Genomic DNA, 23,994 nt, shown 5'->3' on the forward strand with positions numbered 1-23,994 from the left:
AGTTCAAACTAGCAAAAATGGCATGCAATAATTTGTGCAGAGTTTCCTCTTAATTTAAAGGACAAATGAGATGTACTTTTTCATATCGGACAACTTATGTATATCTGCCATTCAAACTGACCCCATATGGTCCTGTAATGTAACGTTAGATCCAAGTAGATGTGCTTTTTTCAATAGTCTTGTTTTGACATATCACACGTGAGTCTTGTCAAGCTAGGCTGAGCTCAGGCCACCAAGGGTCACAGCTTGGCGAACTGTTGACGACCTAAGTTCTTAGGTTAGCTGCGAATATCCAATAAGCAGTCCCTGACCAAGAGCGATAGGAGAGGAGGGTTCGGCTTAAAAGACCTGAAGCATCCTGCGAATCTCCGGTGACGAGGTGAATAGATGCCGCCTCAAAATAAGCATCCACAACCCCATAGAGGGCTGCGTCGAGGGATCACCTACCCATGAGAGGGAGGCACATAAGCGACGAGGGACGCTAGAACAACGGAAACCGTAAGAAAAACAACAATTCCCCAACTGTAAATGCTCGGCCGAGGCAACAGATGGCATACAGCAAACTGCCTGAGGAAAACGCAGATTAGTCGTAAATACCAAATACAGCACCCGATCTAAAGAGCACAGCACAGATGACAAAGAAAGAAAAACACGCAACGAAGTAGGACCACGATTTTGACACACGATTTTGGAAACGTTTGGAACTTGGGCTGACGACTGTGGCATTCTGTTTACCCTCAGTATGCAAGAGTGACATCTTGCAGAAATGGCTTTCAGGCGTAATTGTCATAGGCGCCTCCGTCCCGTTAAAACTTTGGCAGGGCTTCAAGTACGTTCGACGCTACGTCGCCATTAGGTTGGCGGTACAGGCTCAGTTGATTTCAATCCTGACTAATGCTATGGTCCTGGCTCTGAACACGAATTCCCATAAGGTTTCGTGTCAACCCTCATGTGGCCTCCATGCAATGCACAGATAACCACAGGGACCGAAAATGCAACTGTACATTCGAGCGAAGATAGCCGCTTGAAGCGGGGACCCTTACAGAATGAACAAAGAAAACAACGAAAACAACACGCCAGTACAAAACCAAAAAGGACAAATGGACGACGAATTGAATGCCTTCCGAAGACAAAGCAGAATCTTGCACTCGCCGCCACAGATGGGAAAGGAGAGGGAAATCCAAACGGTTTGCGTGGAGAAAACCGCCTCCCCTATGCCTGGATCAGTGGAAGCAAACAGGAAAATGAGTAATAGGACTCCGGCTACCGACCGAGGCCTACGAAATGGACACAACTCTCCAAGGCAGGAATTACTTCGAAAGACGAGAGCAGAAGAGGATGATGCAACTGGACACAACTCTCCAAGGCAGGAATTCATTCGGAAGATGAGAGCAGAAGAGGATGAAGCCCTTTTAAAGTGTAGCGCTACTCTGAAAAAAATGGGATATCCGAGCTAGACGAACTCTTCGATATTATCGGTAGCCTGCGGCGAAACTGGAAAAATGCCGAAAGGGACACGAGACGCATGCACCCAACTACTTCCTTGGATGCATGCAACGAACAAGCCGATGTCTCAACGCCAGTGACAACTCTCTCCAAACGAACGGCACCAAGCCCAATAGAACAGGAGTCAGGGAAAAGGGGGCGAGGACCCGGAAATACGGTGTGGCAACGTAGTAAAAGGAAAAAGGAAACAGCAGCCAAAACGACATCAAAGTGAAGAGCAAATCCAAGGACAAAAAGAGGACAATAGTCCTCCGCAAACAATTGACATAAGGAATGCTTTCAATAGCGCAAAATGGGCAAATATGATCGACGCGCTAGAAAGCCGCTTCAAAACGCCCCTTTACTTGATGAAATGATACAAGCTATCTTAAAGACAGGAAACTACTGTACGACACGAGTGACGGCCTACGAAGTAAGGAAATAACCTCTGGAGCAGCGCAGGGATCTATACTTGGACCAGATTTATGGAACGCCAGCTACGACGGAATTTTAAACGTTGAGATGCCTGACGATTGCTATCTCGTAGGCTATGCAGACGACATCGCCGCCGTCATAACCGCGCGTAATACAGACATGGCCAGGCGCAGACTAACACAAGTTATGCTGCGAACACAGGCATGGTTGGACTCACACGGCCTCAGCCTAGCTGCAGAAAAAACAGAAACTGATCCTGCTTACTAGGAAACACATCCCGCTGGAGGTAAACATGCAAGTCCATTCAGAAACTATCCAACGAGGAAAACCCTAAAATATCTAGGAATAAGAATGGACAACAAATTGACGTACTGCGCTCAAATTCAGCACGCTGCAAAAGTCAGCCAACATAACAATGGCGCTATCAAGACTCATGGCAAAAACCGGAGGCCCACTTGCAAGCAGAAGGAAATTGCTAATGGACACAACACAGTCAGTAATATTATACGGGAGCGAAATATGGGCCGACACATTAAAGGTAGAACATAGAAGGAAAGTACCAGCTAAAGTGCAGAGGACAGCAGCCCTAAGAGTCGCCTCGGCGTACCGCACTGTATCCGAACCCGCAGTGCTAGTGATAAGCGGCGTCATCCCAATAGACCTTCTCGCAAAGGAGAGAAGACAACTCTTGTTATGGTAGAAAGATGGAATAAAAATACACATGCCCACAAGATAACAGAGGAGGTAGCAAACACTTGAGCTCTGGCAAGATCGGTGAACAAAAGAGCGCTAAGTTATAGAGACGTGGTACAGTAGTAAATACGACGAGGTGAACTACTATTTAACACAGATGCTCTCTGGTAAAGGGTATTTTCGAAAATAACTGTACAACATGAGGAAAACAGAAAGTTCGCCATTTATTTAAGGAGACGAACCGCTAGATGATGCACACCATACCTTTTTCTAGTGCCACCGATGGAAAGAAGCCCGAAGAACTGTAGAAAACAATCTCGGAGAACTAAGTACGGAAAATATTGCAGGAAAAATGATAGCAAGCAAGGAAAACTGGGAAACAATTGCCGGGTACGTGGAACATGTTTTGCGCCCAAAAAAAAAGAGACATGGATGCGGACTCCCAATAGAAGATGAGGCAATAGCTTGATGCTGGCTAGAAAACCGTAGGCATCCCTGGACGCAGGGAGAGTAGAAACTGACCTACAATGGATCCATCTTGGAAACCTTGCCCTGAAGTATGCGAAAGCGGTCCCGGGTAGGGAAAAATCCATGATAGAAGGGGGGAGTGTTTTTTAGTGGGTACACCACTCACATAGGATGACGATCCCTATACGGTGCGAAGGCATTTTAAACCCTCCTTAACGGCCTAAAAAAAAAAAAAAAAAAAAAAATCATGTTCTCTTTGTTCAGTATGTTTGACATTTCATCATGGAAAGACTTCGCCTGAACAAAGTTTACAAATCGTTCAACTTTATTACGAAAATTCACGTTTTGTAAAGAATCTATTTCGCGCGCTACGCTTAACTTTTGGTCAATATAATCGGCCTACTGAGCGTACTATTCGCAACACCATCACCCATATGGCGACCCAGCATTTATTATTAGATAATATTCGACCAAATAGACCACGGCCAGCACGCAGTGAAGAAAATATAGCAGCCCTAGCTAAGAGAATACACGAAGACCGTGAAGAGTCGATTCAACGCGGTTCGCCGCAACTCGGACTGACGTATCGAACGACTTGACGCATTTTATGTCGAGATTTTAAATTGATAGTGTACAAAATATAGCTCGTGAAAAACCTTCAACTGCACGGCCTTCTCAAGCAACATCGCTTCGCTCTATGGGTTCGTGAAAAGTTCCAAGAAGATCCGACGTCTACGAGCCAAATTTTGTGCAGCGGTGAGGTCCATTGCTGGCTCGATGGGAAGGTATACAAGCAAAATTGCCGTATTTGGGACGAAGAGCAACCTGGAGTGATTCAAGAGCTGCCATTTTAGCCAGAAAAAACAAAAGTTTGGTGTGGTTTGTGGGACGGTGGAATCATTGGTCTATATTTCTTCAAAAATGATGCCGGTGCGAACGTAACCGTCAATGACGACTGTTATCGCCTCATGATAACCGATTATTTGATGCCTGAAATTTAATTTGATTATGTGATTTCAGCGACATTTGGCCGTCTTGTTGAGGCGCCACACATATCACCAATTAATGTATCAATTGAGAGATCACCTTAGTAAGCAGATAATTTCACGTTTTCGGTCGGTCGGCCTTGTAACAAATCATCACGCGTGTCAGTCGCCAGTTATTAGTCGAAATGAGAGTAATCGAAAATTGTACTCAAATGGACTATCTGAGGCGTTGCCGCTGCCAGCATTTGAAAAAGTTAATCTTTAAAAATTAAATGCCAAAGAATGATTTTTCGAATGGCAATAAATATGTATTTATCATTAAATTTGAAGTTTTTGTGTTTTTTCCTTAAAAAAAAATAGAGAACCTCTAAATGGATCTTTATTAAAGGTATTTTAGACAGCCTCTTAATTGAGTAAAGTAACCAATTTTCACTAAACGTGTGGGCTCAGCACGTTAAAATGCTTGTAATAACTTGAATATACTGAATATTATAAGTAATGTGTATGATTCAATTACTTCTTAAGTTTTTTTTTTTCCAAAAAGGAAAATTAGTGTTATGTAATCAGAATTTGTCAGTAAAATGTCAGTATGGTGCCATATTACGCGCAGTTTACATTGCAACATAATTTGCCCCAACCAGCTATTAAATTAAACATAAAAGAGAAACATAATCGTTTGAAGTGCTTTTTTTTATTATTTTACTTTTATTTAAAATCAATAAAATCGAATTGGCAGCTTGACCTACTTTTGATGAGTTTACAACCATTTCGGGGCAAAGGCTATATATTTGACATTAAACGAAATAATAGTGGCAAATGCTGCCAACAGCGCGCGAGAATTGAAATAGAGCTATGAATGAGATTAAAAACAAAAACGGAACACCATTTAACCCCGGAGCTAAGCAGCCAAAGATATCAACAAAGGAAATAAACATTAAATGCTCGTCAAGTTTTATAAACTTCGCGTCTGTAAATGTCAATAAAGTCGCAAACATTGCTTCAAGTTGCCGCGCATAATTGCTAGCAATCAACAACTGTGTCTGTATGTATGTGTGTGTGTACTTGTGTCGGTGATGGTGATGGTAGTTGGCAGTGGCCAAGAACCTTCCACTCGTTTTTGCCGTCGTCATAAAAATCACCCTTGAAGGCAGCTGGGTAGACAGGCGGCAGCAATGTTGCAAGCGCGATGTTGCAAGGTATGCTCGACTGTGGCAATGTGGCTAAGGAAAACAATGACAAGCGCGCAAATGTAATGATTACAAAAAAGACAACAACAACAAAATGAGTAGAGGGAAAAATCAAACAGATTTCGAGCGACTTTATTTGTTTTGGTGGTGTTGTTGGCGCAATCGTTAATGGACAGGACCGGCAAAAGCAGGAAAGCAGCAACAACAACTAACTGAGTCACCAGCAACTAAGCAGCTGAGTGCCTATAAATACGAATAGCTAACTAACTGCACACAAATACATACAACCAAACACACACATACATGCGCACACACAAACAAACAAATATAGAGAATTATATGCTATGTATATTTTCAAGTGCTTAGCGTTCGCCTGACAAAGTGACTGACTGCTGGCGGGTGGATCAACGAACCGTACGTCCCACTCCGCACCGCTCAGCTCGGCTGCGAGCGTTTGCCAGTGATGAACGCTGATTTATTTCGCTCGAAGGCTGAGAGCGCGCAGACAAAACGATAGAGACATAAAAACAAAGCGAGGCAGCAGCAAAGCAAAAGTAATAAATAATACATAAAAGTAAATGGTAGTTGCCACAAAAGACGACAACAAAGCGAAATTTGCGAAGAGCACAACAAAAAAAGTGCGCAAATATCGCCACCTAACAGCGCCAACAGCAACAAAGTCGCAATGACGGCAGAAACAAGCAAAAATGTTAACACCGAAGCTATTATAGCCATCACAGATACAAAAAGTTACTTCCGTTCCCATGACAGTCGGGTCTACGTTAAAGGAATGGACCCGGATTTTTTATCCGGTCAAGGACTGTCAACTCGGAGAAATTCTGCCGCAACAATAACAAAAACATAAAATTGCTTGCACGAATTTGATTTTAACCGATCAGTTTGTATGGCAGCTATATGCTATAGTGATCCGATCTGGATAATTTTTACAGAGATTGTAGCATTGCTTTGGAGAGTAACATATGCCAAATTTGATAAAGATATCTTGTCCAATAAAAAAGTTTTCCATACAAGGACTTAAACTTGATCGATCAGTTTGTACGGCAGCTGTATGCTATAGTGATCCGATCTGGATAATTTTTACAGAGATTGTAGCATTGCTTTGGAGAGTAACATATGCCAAATTTGATAAAGATATCTTGTCCAATAAAAAAGATTTCCATACAAAGCTTGATTTTAATCGATCAGTCTGTATGGCAGCTATATGATATAGTGATCCGATCTGGATAATTTTTACAGAGATTATAGCATTGCTTTGGAGAGTAATATATGCCAAATTTGATAAAGATATCTTGTCCAATAAAAAAGATTTTCATACAAAGGCTTAAATTTGATCGATCAGTTTGTACGGCAGCTATATGCTATAGTGATCCGTTGTAGATAATTTTTACAGAGATTGTAGCATTGCTTTGGAGAGTAACATATGCCAAATTTGATAAAGATATCTTGTCCAATAAAAAAGATTTCCATACAAAGGCTTAAATTTGATCGATCAGTTTGTATGGCAGCTATATGCTATAGTGATCCGATCTGGATAATTTTTACAGAGATTGTAGCATTGCTTTGGAGAGTAACATATGCCAATTTGATAAAGATATCTTGTCCAATAAAAAGATTCCATACAAAGGCTTAAATTTGGTCGATCAGTTTGTATGGCAGCTATATGCTACAGTGATCCGATTTGGATAATTTTTACAGAGATTGTAGCAATTGCTTTGGAGAGTAACATATGCCAAATTTGATAAAGATATCTTGTCCAATAAAAAGATTTCCATACAAAGGCTTAAATTTGATCGATCAGTTTGTATGGCAGCTATATGCTATAGTGATCCGATCTGGATAATTTTTACAGAGATTATAGCATTGCTTTGGAGAGTAATATATGCCAAATTTGATAAAGATATCTTGTCCAATAAAAAAGATTTTCATACAAAGGCTTAAATTTGATCGATCAGTTTGTACGGCAGCTATATGCTATAGTGATCCGTTGTAGATAATTTTTACAGAGATTGTAGCATTGCTTTGGAGAGTAACATATGCCAAATTTGATAAAGATATCTTGTCCAATAAAAAAGATTTCCATACAAAGGCTTAAATTTGATCGATCAGTTTGTATGGCAGCTATATGCTATAGTGATCCGATCTGGATAATTTTTACAGAGATTGTAGCATTGCTTTGGAGAGTAATATATGCAAAATTTCAGGAGTTAAAAAAGTAAAAAAAGTTTTCCATACAAGGACTCAAACTTGATCGATCAGTTTGTACGGCAGCTGTATGCTATTGTAGTGCGATATCGGCGGTTTCGACAAATGAGCAGCTGCTTGAAGAGAAAATGACGGGTTCAAATTTTCAGAACGATATCTCAAAAACTGAGGGATTAGTTTGGGTATATACAGACAAACGGACATGGCCAAATCAGCTCAGCTGGTCACGTTAAGCATTTATGTATATATAACTATGCATATGTATATATAATATTTTAGGTTACAAACTTCGTGGCACACTCAATATAGCCTCTTCAGGGTATAAAAATAACAATAATATGTACATATGTATGTAATGCCAGCAACACTCCCAGCAATGTCAACGACGAAAATGAGCAGAGCAAAAACAATACACACAAAATGACAGTGCGCTATCAGTGGCAATGGCAATACCAATATCTACCACCATTAGCAATAACAACAACAATAAGGCACATAAAATGTCCACAGCAACACTCAACGCGCTGCTGAACCAACAGCCAGCCAGTCAGTGAGTCGCACAAAGAGGTAAAGAACTTTTGGCAACGGCTGTATGTGTGTATGCGAGTAGCAGCGCAAATGTCATTGCAACAACGGCAATAACAACAACAACTGACAATGATGACAGCAAGCAAACAGCAGCGCCAGCAAGTAAAAGAACAATGAGCCGCCGACTGGCCACTGGCTGCCTGATTGCCGCAACATTATCCATCGGTGGCTGCTTGGCGCTATTTTCGTACAATTTCGTTTTGCCACACTCATTTTATATTATTTTATTTATTTGGAAGCTTTTGATATTACACTTCTCTCGCTTTAACCGAAGTCCATTGTCGTAGTTCAACAGTTTCCTTGCAGTTCTTGAACTCCCACACAATGGTTGTTTTAAATTTTATTTAGTTCAAGCAGTTGTTTGCTAGTTTTAAAGTTTGCTTTGCGGTCTGGCAATATTGCGCAAGTCCAAACGGTAATTGGGGTAGCAGAATGGAACTTGTATATACATTATATAGTACAGTTATATTTTTGAACCAAATATCTTCAAACTCGGCTATAACCGCATACGCCAATAAAGGAGAAGAAGATATTTTCTAACGAAAGTTAGACTGTATTGAGAACTAGTTATTATTTTTTTTTAAGTTCAGGGAAATTAAAATTTTTTAATTTAAAAACTGTATTTAGTCTTTGAAAATTTTCAAACCTTTTTTATTTTTCTTAAAAAAATATTTAGACCAGTGCAAGCCCTTTGAAAATGGTAAAAAGATTCAGTTGAAATCCATTGAAAACGAAAAATAAAATGAAAAATGAAAGTAAAATAATTTAGGAGCTATCCGAGGTCGGCAAGAGGTAAAGGTAGCGCGTAACTCAATTTTTAGGGTTTTAACTCGATTTTCGGTAAAACTATGATCCCTAAAGAAATAAGTTAATAAAATATCACATATTTTTAAGCAGTCAGTAGGCTTTATGTTGGATGAAATTTCTGCTTACGGATGGTATAAAAAATAGATCAAAGTTTGTATTCCATCTCTTTGATAGCTCCATTCGGTAGAACTCTAGCAAAAATTCCAACACATCGCAACGACACGTAGAAATTGTGACACATCGAAAATAATCGCTCAAATGGGAAACAAATTTCGTTTACAGAATTGATCAATTCACTATTCCAATACATTGCATGACTGATTAGGGTGGACTTTATTCGCCATATTTTCATATATCTTTAAGAAAAGTTGCTCGAAGTCTTTACTGAGGGATATTTTTTTTTTTCAACTGATGAAAATATATTAAAAAAAAAATGAAGGGTATGGTGCCTGAAAATCGATGGGGAGGAAGAATGGCAAGAGAGGTCAACATCACACGCGAGTCCATTCGAATGATTTTGGTGGATATTTGGTTATGAAACGCCTTCTTGTTCGACTTGTCCTGATAAAGCTGAAGTTTTTTATTAAGAGTATCATAAACAGGTATCTTTGCAAAAGCTTGATCGTGAGCGTTCCGATTCCACAATCATATAGAGCTTTATAGCTGCCGACGAGACAGGGGTTTATGAGTTTGACATGCAAACAAGTCAATTATTATCGGAATGGAACCCGTTTTCAGTTTATCGACGAGATAAAACAAAATTCGCTGAAGGAGCTGAAGGTTATCCCAAAGAATGCTTATGAAAAGTGATTTCAGGACTGCAAAAATCGTTGGCATAAGTGTATTTCATCTGGTGGAGATTTTTTGAAGGCAAAAAAAAAACATTGACACCCTTTTGGAGCTACTGTATTGAGATCAAGATTTAAATTCAAAACTCTGTAACATAATTCATCAGCCTTCGAAACGCCATTTAGCCTTTTAAAATATAATTTTACTCTACCAGTTTTAATTTCAACTCTAAAGTAAACATACATCAGTGCAAAAAGTTAATGCCGCAGGGCCGTTTACATGCACATACACATACACATAGAGTTACTTGCATGTAACCAGCAAAAGTAGCATTGTTAAATGTTGCATGTAAGGCGAAAACAAGCAGAAAACTAGAACAAGAACAGGCAACCAAGAAGAAGCAGAAGAAGAGAAGGCATTCGACGGCGAAAACGTAAAACAATGAAAAGAGCAATTATGTTTAAACGGATAAAAACGCAAACGGCAGCAACACAATTCGCACGCAGCCGAGGTGTTGAGCAACAATTAAGCCTCGTTGCAGTTGTTGTAGTTGTAGTGGTAGTGGCAGAAGAAGAGGAAGCACTACACAGCCGAAGGCAACGTAAAACCTAAGGATAAAGCCAGCAGTGCGAACAAACCAAATAAATGCACTTTCACACACACACACACACATACACACACAATTTTGCTGTTATAAGCAAACTTTAATGCAACTCTGTGCAACCACATGCGTGTATGTGTGTGTGTGTAAGTGCGAATGCCCGCAAAGCCATAAAGGAGTTAATGTTAGACATAATTTTTTGCTCGACTGGCGTAGCGCGTAATACCCACATGAGTCCGTGTATGTGTGTATGCGCGTGTGTGGTTTTGGTGCTTCGCGTTTGTCGTTGTTGTTGCTCACTTCTTTTTCATACGTCAGGAAGTTTTGTAAACTATACTCAGCAGAAATAATGCATGTTGCATACCTTTAGTTACGACTATTAAGCGGCTTTTCTATTTTTTATGAGTATATTGACTCGGGGAGTAGGGAAATGTAGACATGTGGATGCATAATATGCAGAGTTGCCCCATATAGATATTTAAAGGATTATAATGGTGATGATTTGGTTTAAACTGTTTGATAACTGGCTAAAAACAGTATAGTTCAGAACTAGTTGGAATTAAACTAGTACATAGTTTAAGTACATATTTATCGTGTTGAAAACTGGTTGTAAAGCGGCTGGTTCGAAACTACTTGAAATTGCACTAGTGCAAAGTAACTAGTTCATAACTAGTTGGAATTAAAATAGTGCAAAGTAACTAGTTCAAAACTACTTGAAATTTCACTAGTGCAAAGTAACTAGTTCATAACTAGTTGGAATTGAACGAGTTCAAAATATAAACTTAGAAAAGTGACTCGTTGAGAACTATCTATAAATATCTAGTTCAAAATTAAATTACTTGCGAATTTACTAGTTCAAAGCTGGTTATAAAGCGACTGGGTTGGGACTAGTAAACATGAAACAGTTTGGATTAGTTTTTAAATGCCGCTATTTGATCAAATATATATATATTTATTTTATTCTTTGAAAAAGTTTTCAAATTTGTTAGACTTGGCAACTCTTTCCTCAATGGGAGATTAATGAATTCAAAATTTTTAAGCATATTAATTAGCTGAGGACTGCTTATAAGGTGTCTAGTTTAGAATTGAAATTCGTTACAAAATGAATAGTTGAGAACTGGTTACAAAACGTATAATAAAGGACTAGTAAGAAATAAACACCACTTCGGTATTAGTTAACCAGTTGAGTAGTTAAGCAATCGTTGTTAGAATATGAAATAATGTTGCAAAAATTATAAATTTTATGTGCTTTAACTTAATTTTTTGCTAGATTTTTTCTAAAATATTTTTCAAACATTAACAACCCTGTTCTACTAAATGTGTTGAAAAAACACCATCGTTATGCTGTAATGTTGCGCGCACATGCGAAACTTCAAATGTTGCGGACTCTGCTTAAGAAGAATGTGCAACTGCAACGCATAAGCATTTCTTTGTTGTTGGCTACTGGGGTTTTTGTGTAAACTTACTTGTGGCTAACGGCTGGAATGAGCGCAGGCACTTAAAGCTGTTCGCACAACAATAAAAAAACGGCTCACCTGGTGGCGTGTAATTTGGTGACTCAACAAATTTTTAGTTGCAACGTATGGGCGACAAAAAAGAGCGAGTATATGTATGTATATATATATGTATATGTAAGTAGGATGTACACATATGTATGTGTGTATGTATGTATATGTGTAAAATAATAATAATATTTGCGGCAACAGCAGCTACAAAAGGTGCCGACAGTGCATCTCGCATGGCATGATGTTGCAAGTTTGCATGTGTTTGTATGCAAAATAATTGCCGATCCTTTTAAATATTTGGGTTTTGGGTTTTAAAGTGCAGTGTTTAACAAACAAGTGGTCACAAAAAAAGATATACAGATAAAATAAGTACAAATATTAAAAGATAATAGTAATAATCGTTTTAAAATAAACAGAATTTTTTTAATAAATATAATATTAAAAAAATAACAACAAAATAAAAACGTAAACTTCAGTTGCATCGAAGCTAAACTACCCTTCACAAATGCAAATGATTCCTACAATAACTTGATTTCGATCGTTCAGTTAATATGCCAGCTATATGCTATAGTGATCCGATATTCGCGGTTCCGACAAAAAAGTAACTTCTTAGGGCCAAAAGGACGTGTGCAAAATTTCAGATCGATATCTCAAAAACTGAGAGACGGTTTCGGGTTTACACCCCTATATGCATATGTATGTATGTACGTTCATACCTAAACCGACTCAGCTCGTCACACTGATTGTTTATATGTAGTATGTGTATGTATATTATACGCACATTTAAAGTTTAGACCAATAGCATATTCTCATATTTCATAATCAGAACAAGCAATTTAACTAAAAAGTTCTTAGTATACGTGAGTTTGTAAATAACTTGAAGCATAATATATACATAGATGCACATTATACTTATTATATGTTAGAAAAATATAAAAATAATAAAATATAATAATAATAAAAATTCGCACTAGATGCGCCTTAGCCGTGAATTCTTGTACGCAATTGCTAAATTGCTCAGTTGCGCATGCGCACAATCGCCTGCACCTTGACACATACTAACACCGACCGATATGTGTATATTTTATTTAATGCAATAATGTTACGAGTACGCTTAGACATGCATTTGTATAAATATATGGCAACATATTTTTTTTTTCTTTTTTGGTTTTCTCAAGAATTCAAGGTTATAAAGTTTAAACATACATATGTGGCATGAGTTTAAAATTTGAATCTAAATGTCAATTGGTTTGGTTTCTAAGCAGTTGCTCAGTTTGCTGATGAACTAATGCTAGAAATATGATGAAAATTAGCTAAATTTTTTTTAGAAATTTGTGGAAGACGATTACGACATATCTGGTGAGATATGAGAGGATGACAAACTCGTTTATATTTTTCTTGCTATTTGTAAGTCTTTTAAAAAATTTTCATTATTAACTATTCGAATATGTAGTTATGATTGTCATTTTGCAATTAGGACGGTATTAGAGCAGTGCAAAAAGTGAAAGAAATTCATAGCAGATCGGGTCTCAATCTGGAAACGAAAGATAAAATAACAAAATATAAAGAAAAAATAATGTCCGCGCGATCCGAGGTCGTGAAGAAGAAGGCGAAGACGTGGTAGATTTTTTAAGGATCAAAAACAGTTTATCTCGAAATCCCGCAAAATTACGAGTTCTATAGAAAAAACTTATATGGCATAGCTCCGGCTTTTCATCGAGAAATCATCTTCAGCGATGAGGCTTCTTTCTGACTGAATCACTTCGTCAATAAAAAAAAGTCTACAACAATATGTCTATTAATACCTTTTTCACTAAACCTAAAAAATTTTGTGAAAAATTGAAACATCATTATTTTTATTTTGAATCAAAAAGTGAAAAGTAATTCTTAATATAACCGACAGTAATAAAGGGTGATTTTTTAAGATCTTGATAACTTTTTTTTAAAAAAAAACGCATAAAATTTGCAAAATCTCATCGTTTTCTTTATTTGAAACGCTAGATTGGTTCATGACATTTACTTTTTGAAGATAATTTCATTTAAATGTTGACCGCGGCTGCGTCTTAGGTGGTCCATTCGGAAAGTCCAATTGGGCAACTTTTTCGAGCATTTCGGCCGGAATAGCCCGAATTTCTTCGGAAATGTTGTCTTCCAAAGCTGGAATAGTTGCTGGCTTATTTCTGTAGACTTTAGACTTGACGTAGCCCCACAAAAAATAGTCTAAAGGCGTTAAATCGCATGATCTTGGTGGCCAACTTACGGGTCCATTTTCTTGAGATGAATTGTTGTCCGAAGTTTTCCCTCAAAATGGCCATTAATAATCGCGATGTGTGTGGCATGTATCGCCATCTTGTTGAAACCACATGTCAACCAATTCAGTTCTTCCATTTTTGGCAACAAAAAGTTTTGTTAGCATCGAACGATAGCGATCGCCATTCACCGTAACGTTGCGTCCAAACAGCATCTTTGAAAAAATACGGTCCAATGATTCCACCAGCGTACAAACCACACCAAACAGTGCATTTTTCGGGATGCATGGGCAGTTTCTTGAACGGCTTCAAAACTGGTTGCTTCTTTCACCCCAAATGCGCAATTTTGGCTTATTTACGTAGCCATTCAACCAGAAATGAGCCTCATCGCTGAACAAAATCTTTGTCGATAAAAAGGCGGATTTTCACATTTCGAACCGAACACTGATTTTGGTAATAAAATCAATGATTTGCAAGCGTTGCTCGTTAGTAAGTCTATTCACTGATGAAATGTCAAAGCTACTGAGCATCTTTCTCTTTGACACCATGTCTGAAATCCCACGTGATCTGTCAAATCTAATGCATGAAAATCCTAACCTCAATAAAAAATCACCCGTAATATTAACAGAAAAATACTTGTATTACTGTGAGAAAAGTGTGGTATATCCGATATGCGAAAATAAGGCACAAACCATCCCAAAATGACTTTTGTGGTATTTTTACATAGTTTAGGTTAGGTTAGATGGGTGATCAAAGATCGGGCTTTTGTATAACATTGAAACATTATTTTTGCGATATTTTTCAAGAGTGCGAATTTTAGAATATTCTACTTCTATCGTGCATTCCACAAACACTTAACGTCTGACCCCTCATCGTTTCCAATCACTGCAATATACACTAATTAACATTAAATTTTATATACACATAATAAAGTTCCCTAAACATATCTTTCATGGCCTTCCTGGAAAATAGTTGATAATAGGAGGCTTAAATAAAACAAATTTGGTTTTTTGAGAAAATGCAAATTAGATGTTTTGTGTAAACAACATTTTACAAAGTCGAGTATTTGTTGTTTTTACGAAAATGTGAAAATTTAGCAGGAAATTCCATGAAGTAGTGTGCTTGCTTCTCACGGCAAAAGTTTTTTCATAATTCTGTGTACATATAAAGCACTTGTAACAACAACTTCCACGAACAGAGCCAACTAACATTCAAATGAACTTACATTACCTGTGTATGTTAAAAGAATGTTATACTCACATAACGTTGAGCAACATAATGTTAGGCAAGCAGGTGAGTATTTTCTGCTACTAACCTTTAGTGCTTGTCATAAGCCACCTAAGATGGTAGTTGTGAAACAAATTTGATGACACGGGCAATACAAGTATATGCTAACTCGGAGCCAACTCTTCTTAACACCAAATCAGACAGACTACATACATACATACTTATATGTAGTAAATAATATGCGCCAACGTATGTTATACTTAAAACACAAACTAACAAAAACAACTAAAAGTGTCGCGAGCAATTGGCCAAACATGCAGTGGCAACAAAATGATATAATACATATTTATAGTAGCTAATGTACATAGTACATATGTACCTGCATGTATATTCATATATGTTTATATATGTACATATGTATGTAGGTACGTACTAGACGGACAAACGGACCGACGGTCGCTTACGGTGTCAGCGCGCATGGAGTTTTGATTTTAGTGAGAGATTTAAACCGAAAAGTCCTTGAGAAGAACACAAAGTTTTGTCAACAACACCATCACTAACATACCAACAACAATAAAAACAAATGAAAAATAACTAAAACAGCAAAGGCAAAAACATTAAAATAGCAGAACCAACAACTAAAATGTCATCAAAGTACAAACAACAAATGGCAAATGCTGAGGATGGCTTAAAAAGTTATTTATTTCTGCTTTTTCGTTGCTACAAATAGATGTCATTGTTGGCATTTGCAGGCGCAGACAGGCAAAATATAAAAAAAAATATAAATATAATTTATTCTTCCGTTAGTTTCCTATGAGATATCGCAGACGCATCTAATATTTTTATTATATAGTATAGCACTCATTGGCATTTATATATTGGGTAGTCGAAAAAGTATTTTCGTATTTTGTCAATAGTTGTTGTGTCAGTCGTATATCTCCAGTGCTACCAATCACATTGTGTCATACCATGTAGTGTTGGAAAGGTGAGTTTTTAAGCTTAATTTAAGCAACAAAAGATGAAAATAAGCAGAGTAGGATCTTTACACTGAATGTCTTGTAGCCGAATTGCCACATACAAGTTTCCGCTGAAGAAATATTGACAGACTCATAACAACGCATGTTACAAGCCTTGTCACTAGTTTTGTAATTGTTTCTTAGGATTGAGGTGACACCTCACATTGCACACACGCTTAATTTAGACATACTTTACATATTAAGACGACATAAGGTGCCTACTTCTAGTTACCTGCCTCAACATACAACCTGTTTCCTAACATTTTACTACGAACTCCACTTGTTTTTAAAATTACTTCACTCCTCTTCTTCACACCACACTCCAACTTAAACACACTCCCTCTACGCCATTTTCTCTCCTCATCTCGTTTTGACCACTTTACCGTACGTCACTCCGTCACCTTGCGTCTTATGTGTTAGGGGGTCACAAAAAAGGTTAATTAAGTCTGCATATTTGTACGGTACCCGTGCATGCTCGGTTAACTTTTTGTTAGCGTGCAAAAATCAGTAAACTTTTTGCAAGCGAAGGGCAAACGAACGACACGAAGCGGCGCAAAACGAGTGGTGGACAGTTAGTTAGTTGAATGACTTGCTTGCCAGTTTGTTGTTATTGATAGGTCATGGCGACGTTTGGTCAGCTAAAACGGCACAGTCAAACTTCGTGAGCCATAAATATGTAACTATGTAAGGCTGTATATTTATAATTGTATCTATACGTATTTGGATTTTATTGTAAATAACTTTGTTGTGCATTTTGTTGGGTCGTCTGCCTCTCATGTTTAGTTACGCCCAGTTCGGTTTTATTCAAATTAGTAGAAGTAAGGAAAAAATATGTTTTTTCTGCACAAACACAAGTGTACATAGTTACAACTCTACAGCTCTGCTTCAAGCGCCAAGAGTGACTGTTCGAAATATTTATTCACATATCTACTTATATACACATGTATATCGCTCGTCCTCTTATCGCGCCAACTCATAACTGATTGGTTGACTTGTACACTTACATGCTTTTTGTTTTCAAATTTAGTTGGCAACCCTCTGTGTACACCTCTTTAGATTCTTTTGTGCGCCAACAAAGTTTTTTTAGACCACGTACATATATATATATAACATATGTACATACAAGCTTATATTAGTTTGTAACTATTTTACAACTTTTTTGAGTTTTTTCTCACTTCCTGAAAATCCGTGTTCTTTGTCTTCAGCTAGTTAGAGTTTAACTAATAAAATATTTCTTTCTCAAAGCAGTTCTGTGTATACATATGTATGTATGTACCTAAATAAATAAGTATAGTCAATAAAACAAAGTCTACTTATACTCTTTATAACTCAAGAACGTCCAGACCGATTTTGATGCCCTCTGTTTTGTTGAATGCGTGAAACTGTGAAAGTAATTTCGTTAAAAAAAATAAATTTGAAATTATCTTCTTCTGATTCTTGCCTCTCACACAGTTAAGATCCTATCGAATTTAGGAAAAAGTGATTCGTTTAATAGTTTCTTCATAAGAAGCTTAACAATAGTTTCGTAGTTGTAAAACAATTTTCATTTTATACATATATGGAGTATAAAGGCTCAATTACCTTAAAATCCTCGTAAGAATTAGCAAAAATCAGCATGGAGGGCACGTCAAAAGTAACTCGTTTCGTTTGACGGAAATATAAGGGGTCTAAAATATAAATGCCTTGAAACTCCTCTAACGTTGCTGGGTCGTTGGCGTAAACCGTTGACTTAGCATACTCAAAAAGAATAAACTCTAGAGGCGTTAAATCATGAGATCTTGGCCGCCTTTTGACTGGGCCATTTCATGAAATTAATAAGGTGTCAAACTTTGCAACAATGTGTCCTTGTTTCGATGTTAAACCGTTTTGAGGCATTTCCATATACAGTTCAAAAATGGAAGAAATCGGATAATAACCACGCCCACCTCCATACAAAGGTTATGTTGAAAATCACTAAAAGTGCGTTACCGACTAACAAAAAACGTCAGAAACCACTAAATTTTACAGAAGACATGGCAGAAGGAAAGCTGCACCAGTTTTAAAAAAAAATTGAAATGGGTTCTTTTGATTGGCCGTCGCCCACTTATGGATCCAAAAACCATATCTCAGAACTGCTCTGCACCGATTTCAATGAAATTCTTAAATATATACGGAGTATAAAGGCTCAATTACCTTAAAGTCCTCGTAAGAATTAGCAAAAATCAGCATGCAGAGTACGTCAAAAGAAACTCGAAAATTTTTGTTTGACGGAAATATAAGGGGTCTAAAATATAAAAGCCTTGAAACTCCTCTAACGTTGCTGGGTCATTGGCGTAAACCGTTGATTTAGCATACTCAAAAAGAAAAAACTCTAGAGGCGTTAAATCACGAGATCTTGGCCGCCTTTTGACTGGGCCATTTCATGAAATTAATAAGGTGTCAAACTTTGCAAGCACTTTGTCCTTGTTTCGATGCGAAATCGTTTTCTTTGTTGGTCCGCGTCGATTTTATCAAATTCCAGATAAAAAAAAAGTCGTTTAACAGCGTGTTATAACGCTCGCTATTGGTGGTAATGGGATTTGCTGCTTCATTTCGAAAAAAAAATTAGGCCCGCTATATCATGATCCACACCAATCATAAATTTTTGGGGATGCAATTGATTTTCCTGAGCCATACGAGTATTTTACTCACTCAATAGCAACAATTCTGTTGGTTATTAGTGACGAATGGCGCTCATTTGAGAAGATTTTTTTTTAGATATAAATCGTTGTTGGCTGACAAATCGTCGGCATTTTCTATTATTTTAGACTTAGTAACGGGTTTTAACGGTCTAAAAATAACGAGTTCTTGAGAAAAAGAATCAGAAAGCTATTTTGCAACGGTTATAAACCACATTTCGATCTAAGAAATAGTTGCTTGCAATCGGTACCAAACGAAGTCGTAAGAGAAAAGTTTTTAAATATTTTTATTATATTGGATTTTGGCTCTACTCGAAGCCTCCTCCTTATTAGAGAGCCACTTTCAAAAATATAATTTTGCTTTAACTAAATTAACTCATTATTATATAATTATTTAAAATTATTTAACCAAATCAACCGACAATTGATTGAGTCACTTACGACTACATACTAACATACACATATGTGTAAAAGCCCGTGTAATAACTGTATTGCCAATCAAATGTCAAATCGGACACACCACTCAGCCGTGGTGAACAATGAATATTGATGAATGCGACAGCGGACACATAACATATATAAATTCACATAAAAAATCACGACAATAAAATTGTAGATTTTTAAAATGCAAACAGCTGCGATTAAATTTATTACAATAACAATGGCAACAATTACATTGACAAACTGTTGTAATGACAGTGCGCAATTGCACAAAATAATCGACATTTGATCGAGTTGTGCAGAAGGGGGGGTTGCGTGGTTGAAGTGTTGCAAAGCGTTCAATGTTGCATGCCACACAGACAATTAATTTGGTGTCAATGAAATGCATGTAAAGAGGCAGAATATATGTGTAAGTGCTTGCAACAAAGGCAGCAAAGACTGAGGTGAGGGAAGAGGGGGGTAGCTGCTAGGGGAGCAAAACGTCAAAGTGTAATGAACAGCTATCACGGACCAAAAGCATTGCAATATTAAAAGCAGGCGTATTTTTGAAAAAAGTGCAGACACTAGGGTGGGTAAAAAAATGAATTTATTTTTCGCTTGGTACTCTTAGGTTCTTAGACGCTTCTAAGAAAGTCGCTACAAGTGTGAGTCCTTAATTGTAAGCAAATGAAAAATATAATCATTTTAACGGGTAATCCAAAAAGAGGTACTTTTTTAATAGTCTGACAGGTAACAAGCTGTCATGTCATTTTTGTCCAGTATTGTCGAGACCTTAAATTGAGAGCGTATAAAATGTAAAATGTAGCTTGTGCAAGAACTGAAGCCACTTGACCTTTCCCAGCGTCATCGCTTCGCTCTATGGGCTCTTGGAAAGTTCCAAGAAGATCCGACGATTTCGATCCAAATTTGTTCAGAGATGAAACCCATTGCTGGCTCAATGGCCTTTAATATAATCTATAAGAATAATCCGTTCACATTTCTTCAAAAATGAAGGTGGTGATAATGTAATCATCAATGGCGACTGTTATCGCGCCATGATAACCGACTATTTGATGTCTGATATTGAAGCTCGTGATCTCGGCGACATTTGGTTTCAACAAGACAGCGCCACTTCCCACACAGCGCATCAATCAATGGATTTATTGAGCAGATAATTTTACATTTTGGGCTGGTCGATTGATCACTAAGATTGTGTGATATCATACCGTCATACTTTTTTCTGTGATATGTAAAGTCTAAAGTCTATACGTCCAATCCCGCTTCGATTTAAGCCTTAGATCAAAATATCACGCCAGTTACTAGACGAAATGCTCAAACGAGTCATCGAAAATTAGACTCAACGGAGCGATGTAGCCGCGATCAATATTTAAAAGCCATAATCCTCAAAAAATAAATACCAAAGCATGTTCTTTCGTATGATTTATCATTGAATTTGATGTGTCTGTATGTTTTCTTTAAAAAAGTGGGGGACTTCGAAATGGATCACCCTTTAAAGGTCGAGTTTTGTGCGTTTTATGGCAACTTTACTGCTCTACAAATATGTTCTCTTGTAATTTCTTTTATTTTTTTACCCACCCTAATACACACACACTACCATACATACAAAGTGCGAGTCCAAGTGTAGTGGCTGTTGCATTTGCATGTGCCGCACGTGCAACACGCTCGGTGCGCAAATTTCAATTTCGCCGTTTCGCTTTGTGTGCGCTTTCCGTGTTTGTCGCTGGTCCTTTGCTGTGTTTATGCTCGGTTTGTAATTTAAGTGCACGAAAATTGTTGCGTCAAAAACGTTGACAACATGCAACGAATCGGCTTTTATTAATATTTGTTTTTGCCGCCAACGGAAACCGCAGGCAGCGCGCGACATTTGTTTACTTTGTAATTTGCCGATTTCGCGAAAATTTTACATTTTTATTAAAAAATATCTCGCGATCAGAAATAAGTGAAAATCAGTTGGCATTTTTTCATGCATTTTTTTTTTTTTTGAAGTTTTGGTTTTTCCGTTTTTGGGTCAATCAATAGGAGCACGTGTCGAGCGCCAGTTGCCCCCTCGTTGGCCTGCCGCTGATCCCTGCCAACAGCATACAAAGTTGCAGCAATAAAATTTGGCACAGCAATCGAATATACCGTTATACGCGAGTGCGAATTAGGCTAAAAGCGCCGTTTGAAATGTTGCTGGCGCCCAACACGAAGTGTGTAACAAAAGAAAAAAGCAAAAAAGTGGAAATGAATTGCTGAAAACGTTCCAAATGCTTGGGAGGCGAGCAGTTTTGCGGGCCACTGCCATTATTTTCCGCACAAATGCACCTAATTGCAACAAAGCATTGGACAGTGTATGCCTTTGTGTGTGTGTGTGTGCGTGGGCGGTGGATTCGTGGTGGTTTCGCGGTTGCAGTCACATTATTGGGTAATCATGTTTGTAATGCAAATATTCTCACTTACTACCAACATTCGCCTATTGTGTTTTGTGCGCGTGTGTATGTAGGAGAGTAAGTGAGTTTGTGCAGCTGGGGCTAGCTGGTCACCACATTCGACAGTTGACCAAGCAGTGGGGGCACAATTGTGAGACTTCGCATAATGAAATGCAATTTTGTTGCATGATTGCTGTTATTCTTTGAATGAAGTGTTATTGTTGTTTGCTTAAACTACGAATGTTTGCGAATGCATTTGCTTAGTAAAAAAAATGTGTTTTTGTATTTGAAAAGTGAGTTAATCTGGAAAGTATATAAGTTGTATTTATTATTTGGCTGAAGTACTCGAGTTTGACCCCTGAATAGCATTTTGCATAAAGGCTTGATTGAAAAATGTTATGCACCGTACAAAGGTGGATTATGCTCATATTTTTACTTTTTAAGTACTTTATTGTGGGCTGTTACTTTTATGGACGTTTCAAAGAAATAAAAAGGATCGAGAACACGTTAACGGCAAACCACGGCCAACAACATCAACTAATTTTTTTCGAAAAACAGCGTCGCGTTAACGACTGTGCAACAATGCTTTCCGACTACCAAAATGTTATGAAAAGTATTATTTCTGGCGATAAGTTTTGGATCTATGCTTACGACCCCGAAACAGAAGCTCAATCGGTCGAATGTCTCGCCAAAAGTTAGCAGTCAAAAATGAAGGTTATGTTTTTCGATTATCGAGGTGTGGAGCACTTCGAATTCCTTCCGATCGGGGCAAACTGTCAACAAAAAATACTATTTGACGCATGACAACGTCGTTTGCGCGAAGCTATGCGTAAAAAGAGGCCGGAATTATGGACCGACAACTCTTAGTTTTTGCACCAAAATAATGCACCGTCGCATACTGCATCGATTCTTCGTGAGTTTTTTGCCAAATTTTCAACTAATATCGTGCCTCAACCACCGTATTCGGCAGATTTATGTGTGATAGACGGAAGACATGTCACTAGTGTTTTAGACGACCACTATCTTGTTATAGGGTCCAAAAACGCACGTCAACAAACACAAGGAAGGTTCGAGAAGTTGATATCACAATAGACAGTCGAACGATTTTCTGCTCTACTTGTGCTCCTACTCTTTGAGGACACTCTTCAGCAACTCGGTATAAGGGAACTCTGAGACGGCAGACTACCTACGCAACGTTACAATCGACCACAGCACGTGAGACAACAAAGAAAGTTGAGGTAAAGCTCGAAAATTCTATAAAAATATGCGCCGACTAATAGAAAGCTTCAACAGAGGCATACTCTTGTAGAACGCCGAGTGGTGAGCTAGTGACTGATGACCAGAGAATAATGAAATTATGGAGGGAACTGTTTGGTAGTGAACTCGATTACCCAATCAATGACGATGGAGTAAACATTCTATTGCACGACCATGAAGAAGTTCGAATATCAATTATTCGTCTGAAGAAGAATGAAGCGAGGGAAGGCGATTATTTGCCACCCGAAGTGTTCAAATATGGCGCGAAGAACTGATAAGGAGCATGCATCAGCTTCTTAGAAGAATATGGTCGGAATAAAGCATGTCCGACGATTAGAATTTAAGTATATTCTGCCAGGTCTAAAATATTCCTGTAACATTTTAGCGGTTACGTATTAAACCACAAAAAAAACTATCCCTATTGGTTATACTAATATATGTATATGCATATATTTTAAAATTTATTTTGTTGTTGTAGATATATTGAAATTTTATTGACCAAATAATTACCAAAAAATGGCATGCTAGATTAAAAAAAAAAATCGTTCCAAATAGTTTAGCTCAGGGAAAATAATACCTATTTGTACTAGTTGCTTCACATAATAACGTAAGATTTTGATTCAAAATTATGAAAAAAATCCCTTTTCCACTTGAGAAAACTTCGCATCAACATTAAGCCATCATATTTACTTTTTTGGCGACTTTAGCTAACCGCCTTAAGCATCAGTCTTTGGTTCGAATAAAGTCACAAATACTTATGAACTAAAACAAATCGTTTTAGGCCATTTTAAAACTGTTCTGAATGAACAGAGTATCAGAGTATTTAAAGAAATGCCAATCAGATAGCAAAGTACACAATATTTACAAACATACATACATATGCCAATGCCATGCCGAGCAGAGTCCAGTAAACTTCGCTGCCGTCGAGCCAATTTGATAAAGGAATTTTCAATTCGCAGCAAAACAATTCAA

The 23,994-nt window shown here is 37.7% G+C and overlaps 1 protein-coding gene across 3 annotated transcripts in view; it reads right to left on the reverse strand.

Moving 5' to 3' along the window:
* LOC105223273 (serine/threonine-protein kinase NLK2) overlaps nucleotides 1-23,994 on the reverse strand; it is a 267,485-nt gene that overhangs the window by 18,678 nt on the left and 224,813 nt on the right. The gene's annotated exons all lie outside the window — the stretch shown is intronic.

This window comes from Bactrocera dorsalis, chromosome 5 (assembly GCF_023373825.1).
Source record: "Bactrocera dorsalis isolate Fly_Bdor chromosome 5, ASM2337382v1, whole genome shotgun sequence".
Classification (NCBI taxonomy): domain Eukaryota; kingdom Metazoa; phylum Arthropoda; class Insecta; order Diptera; family Tephritidae; genus Bactrocera; species Bactrocera dorsalis.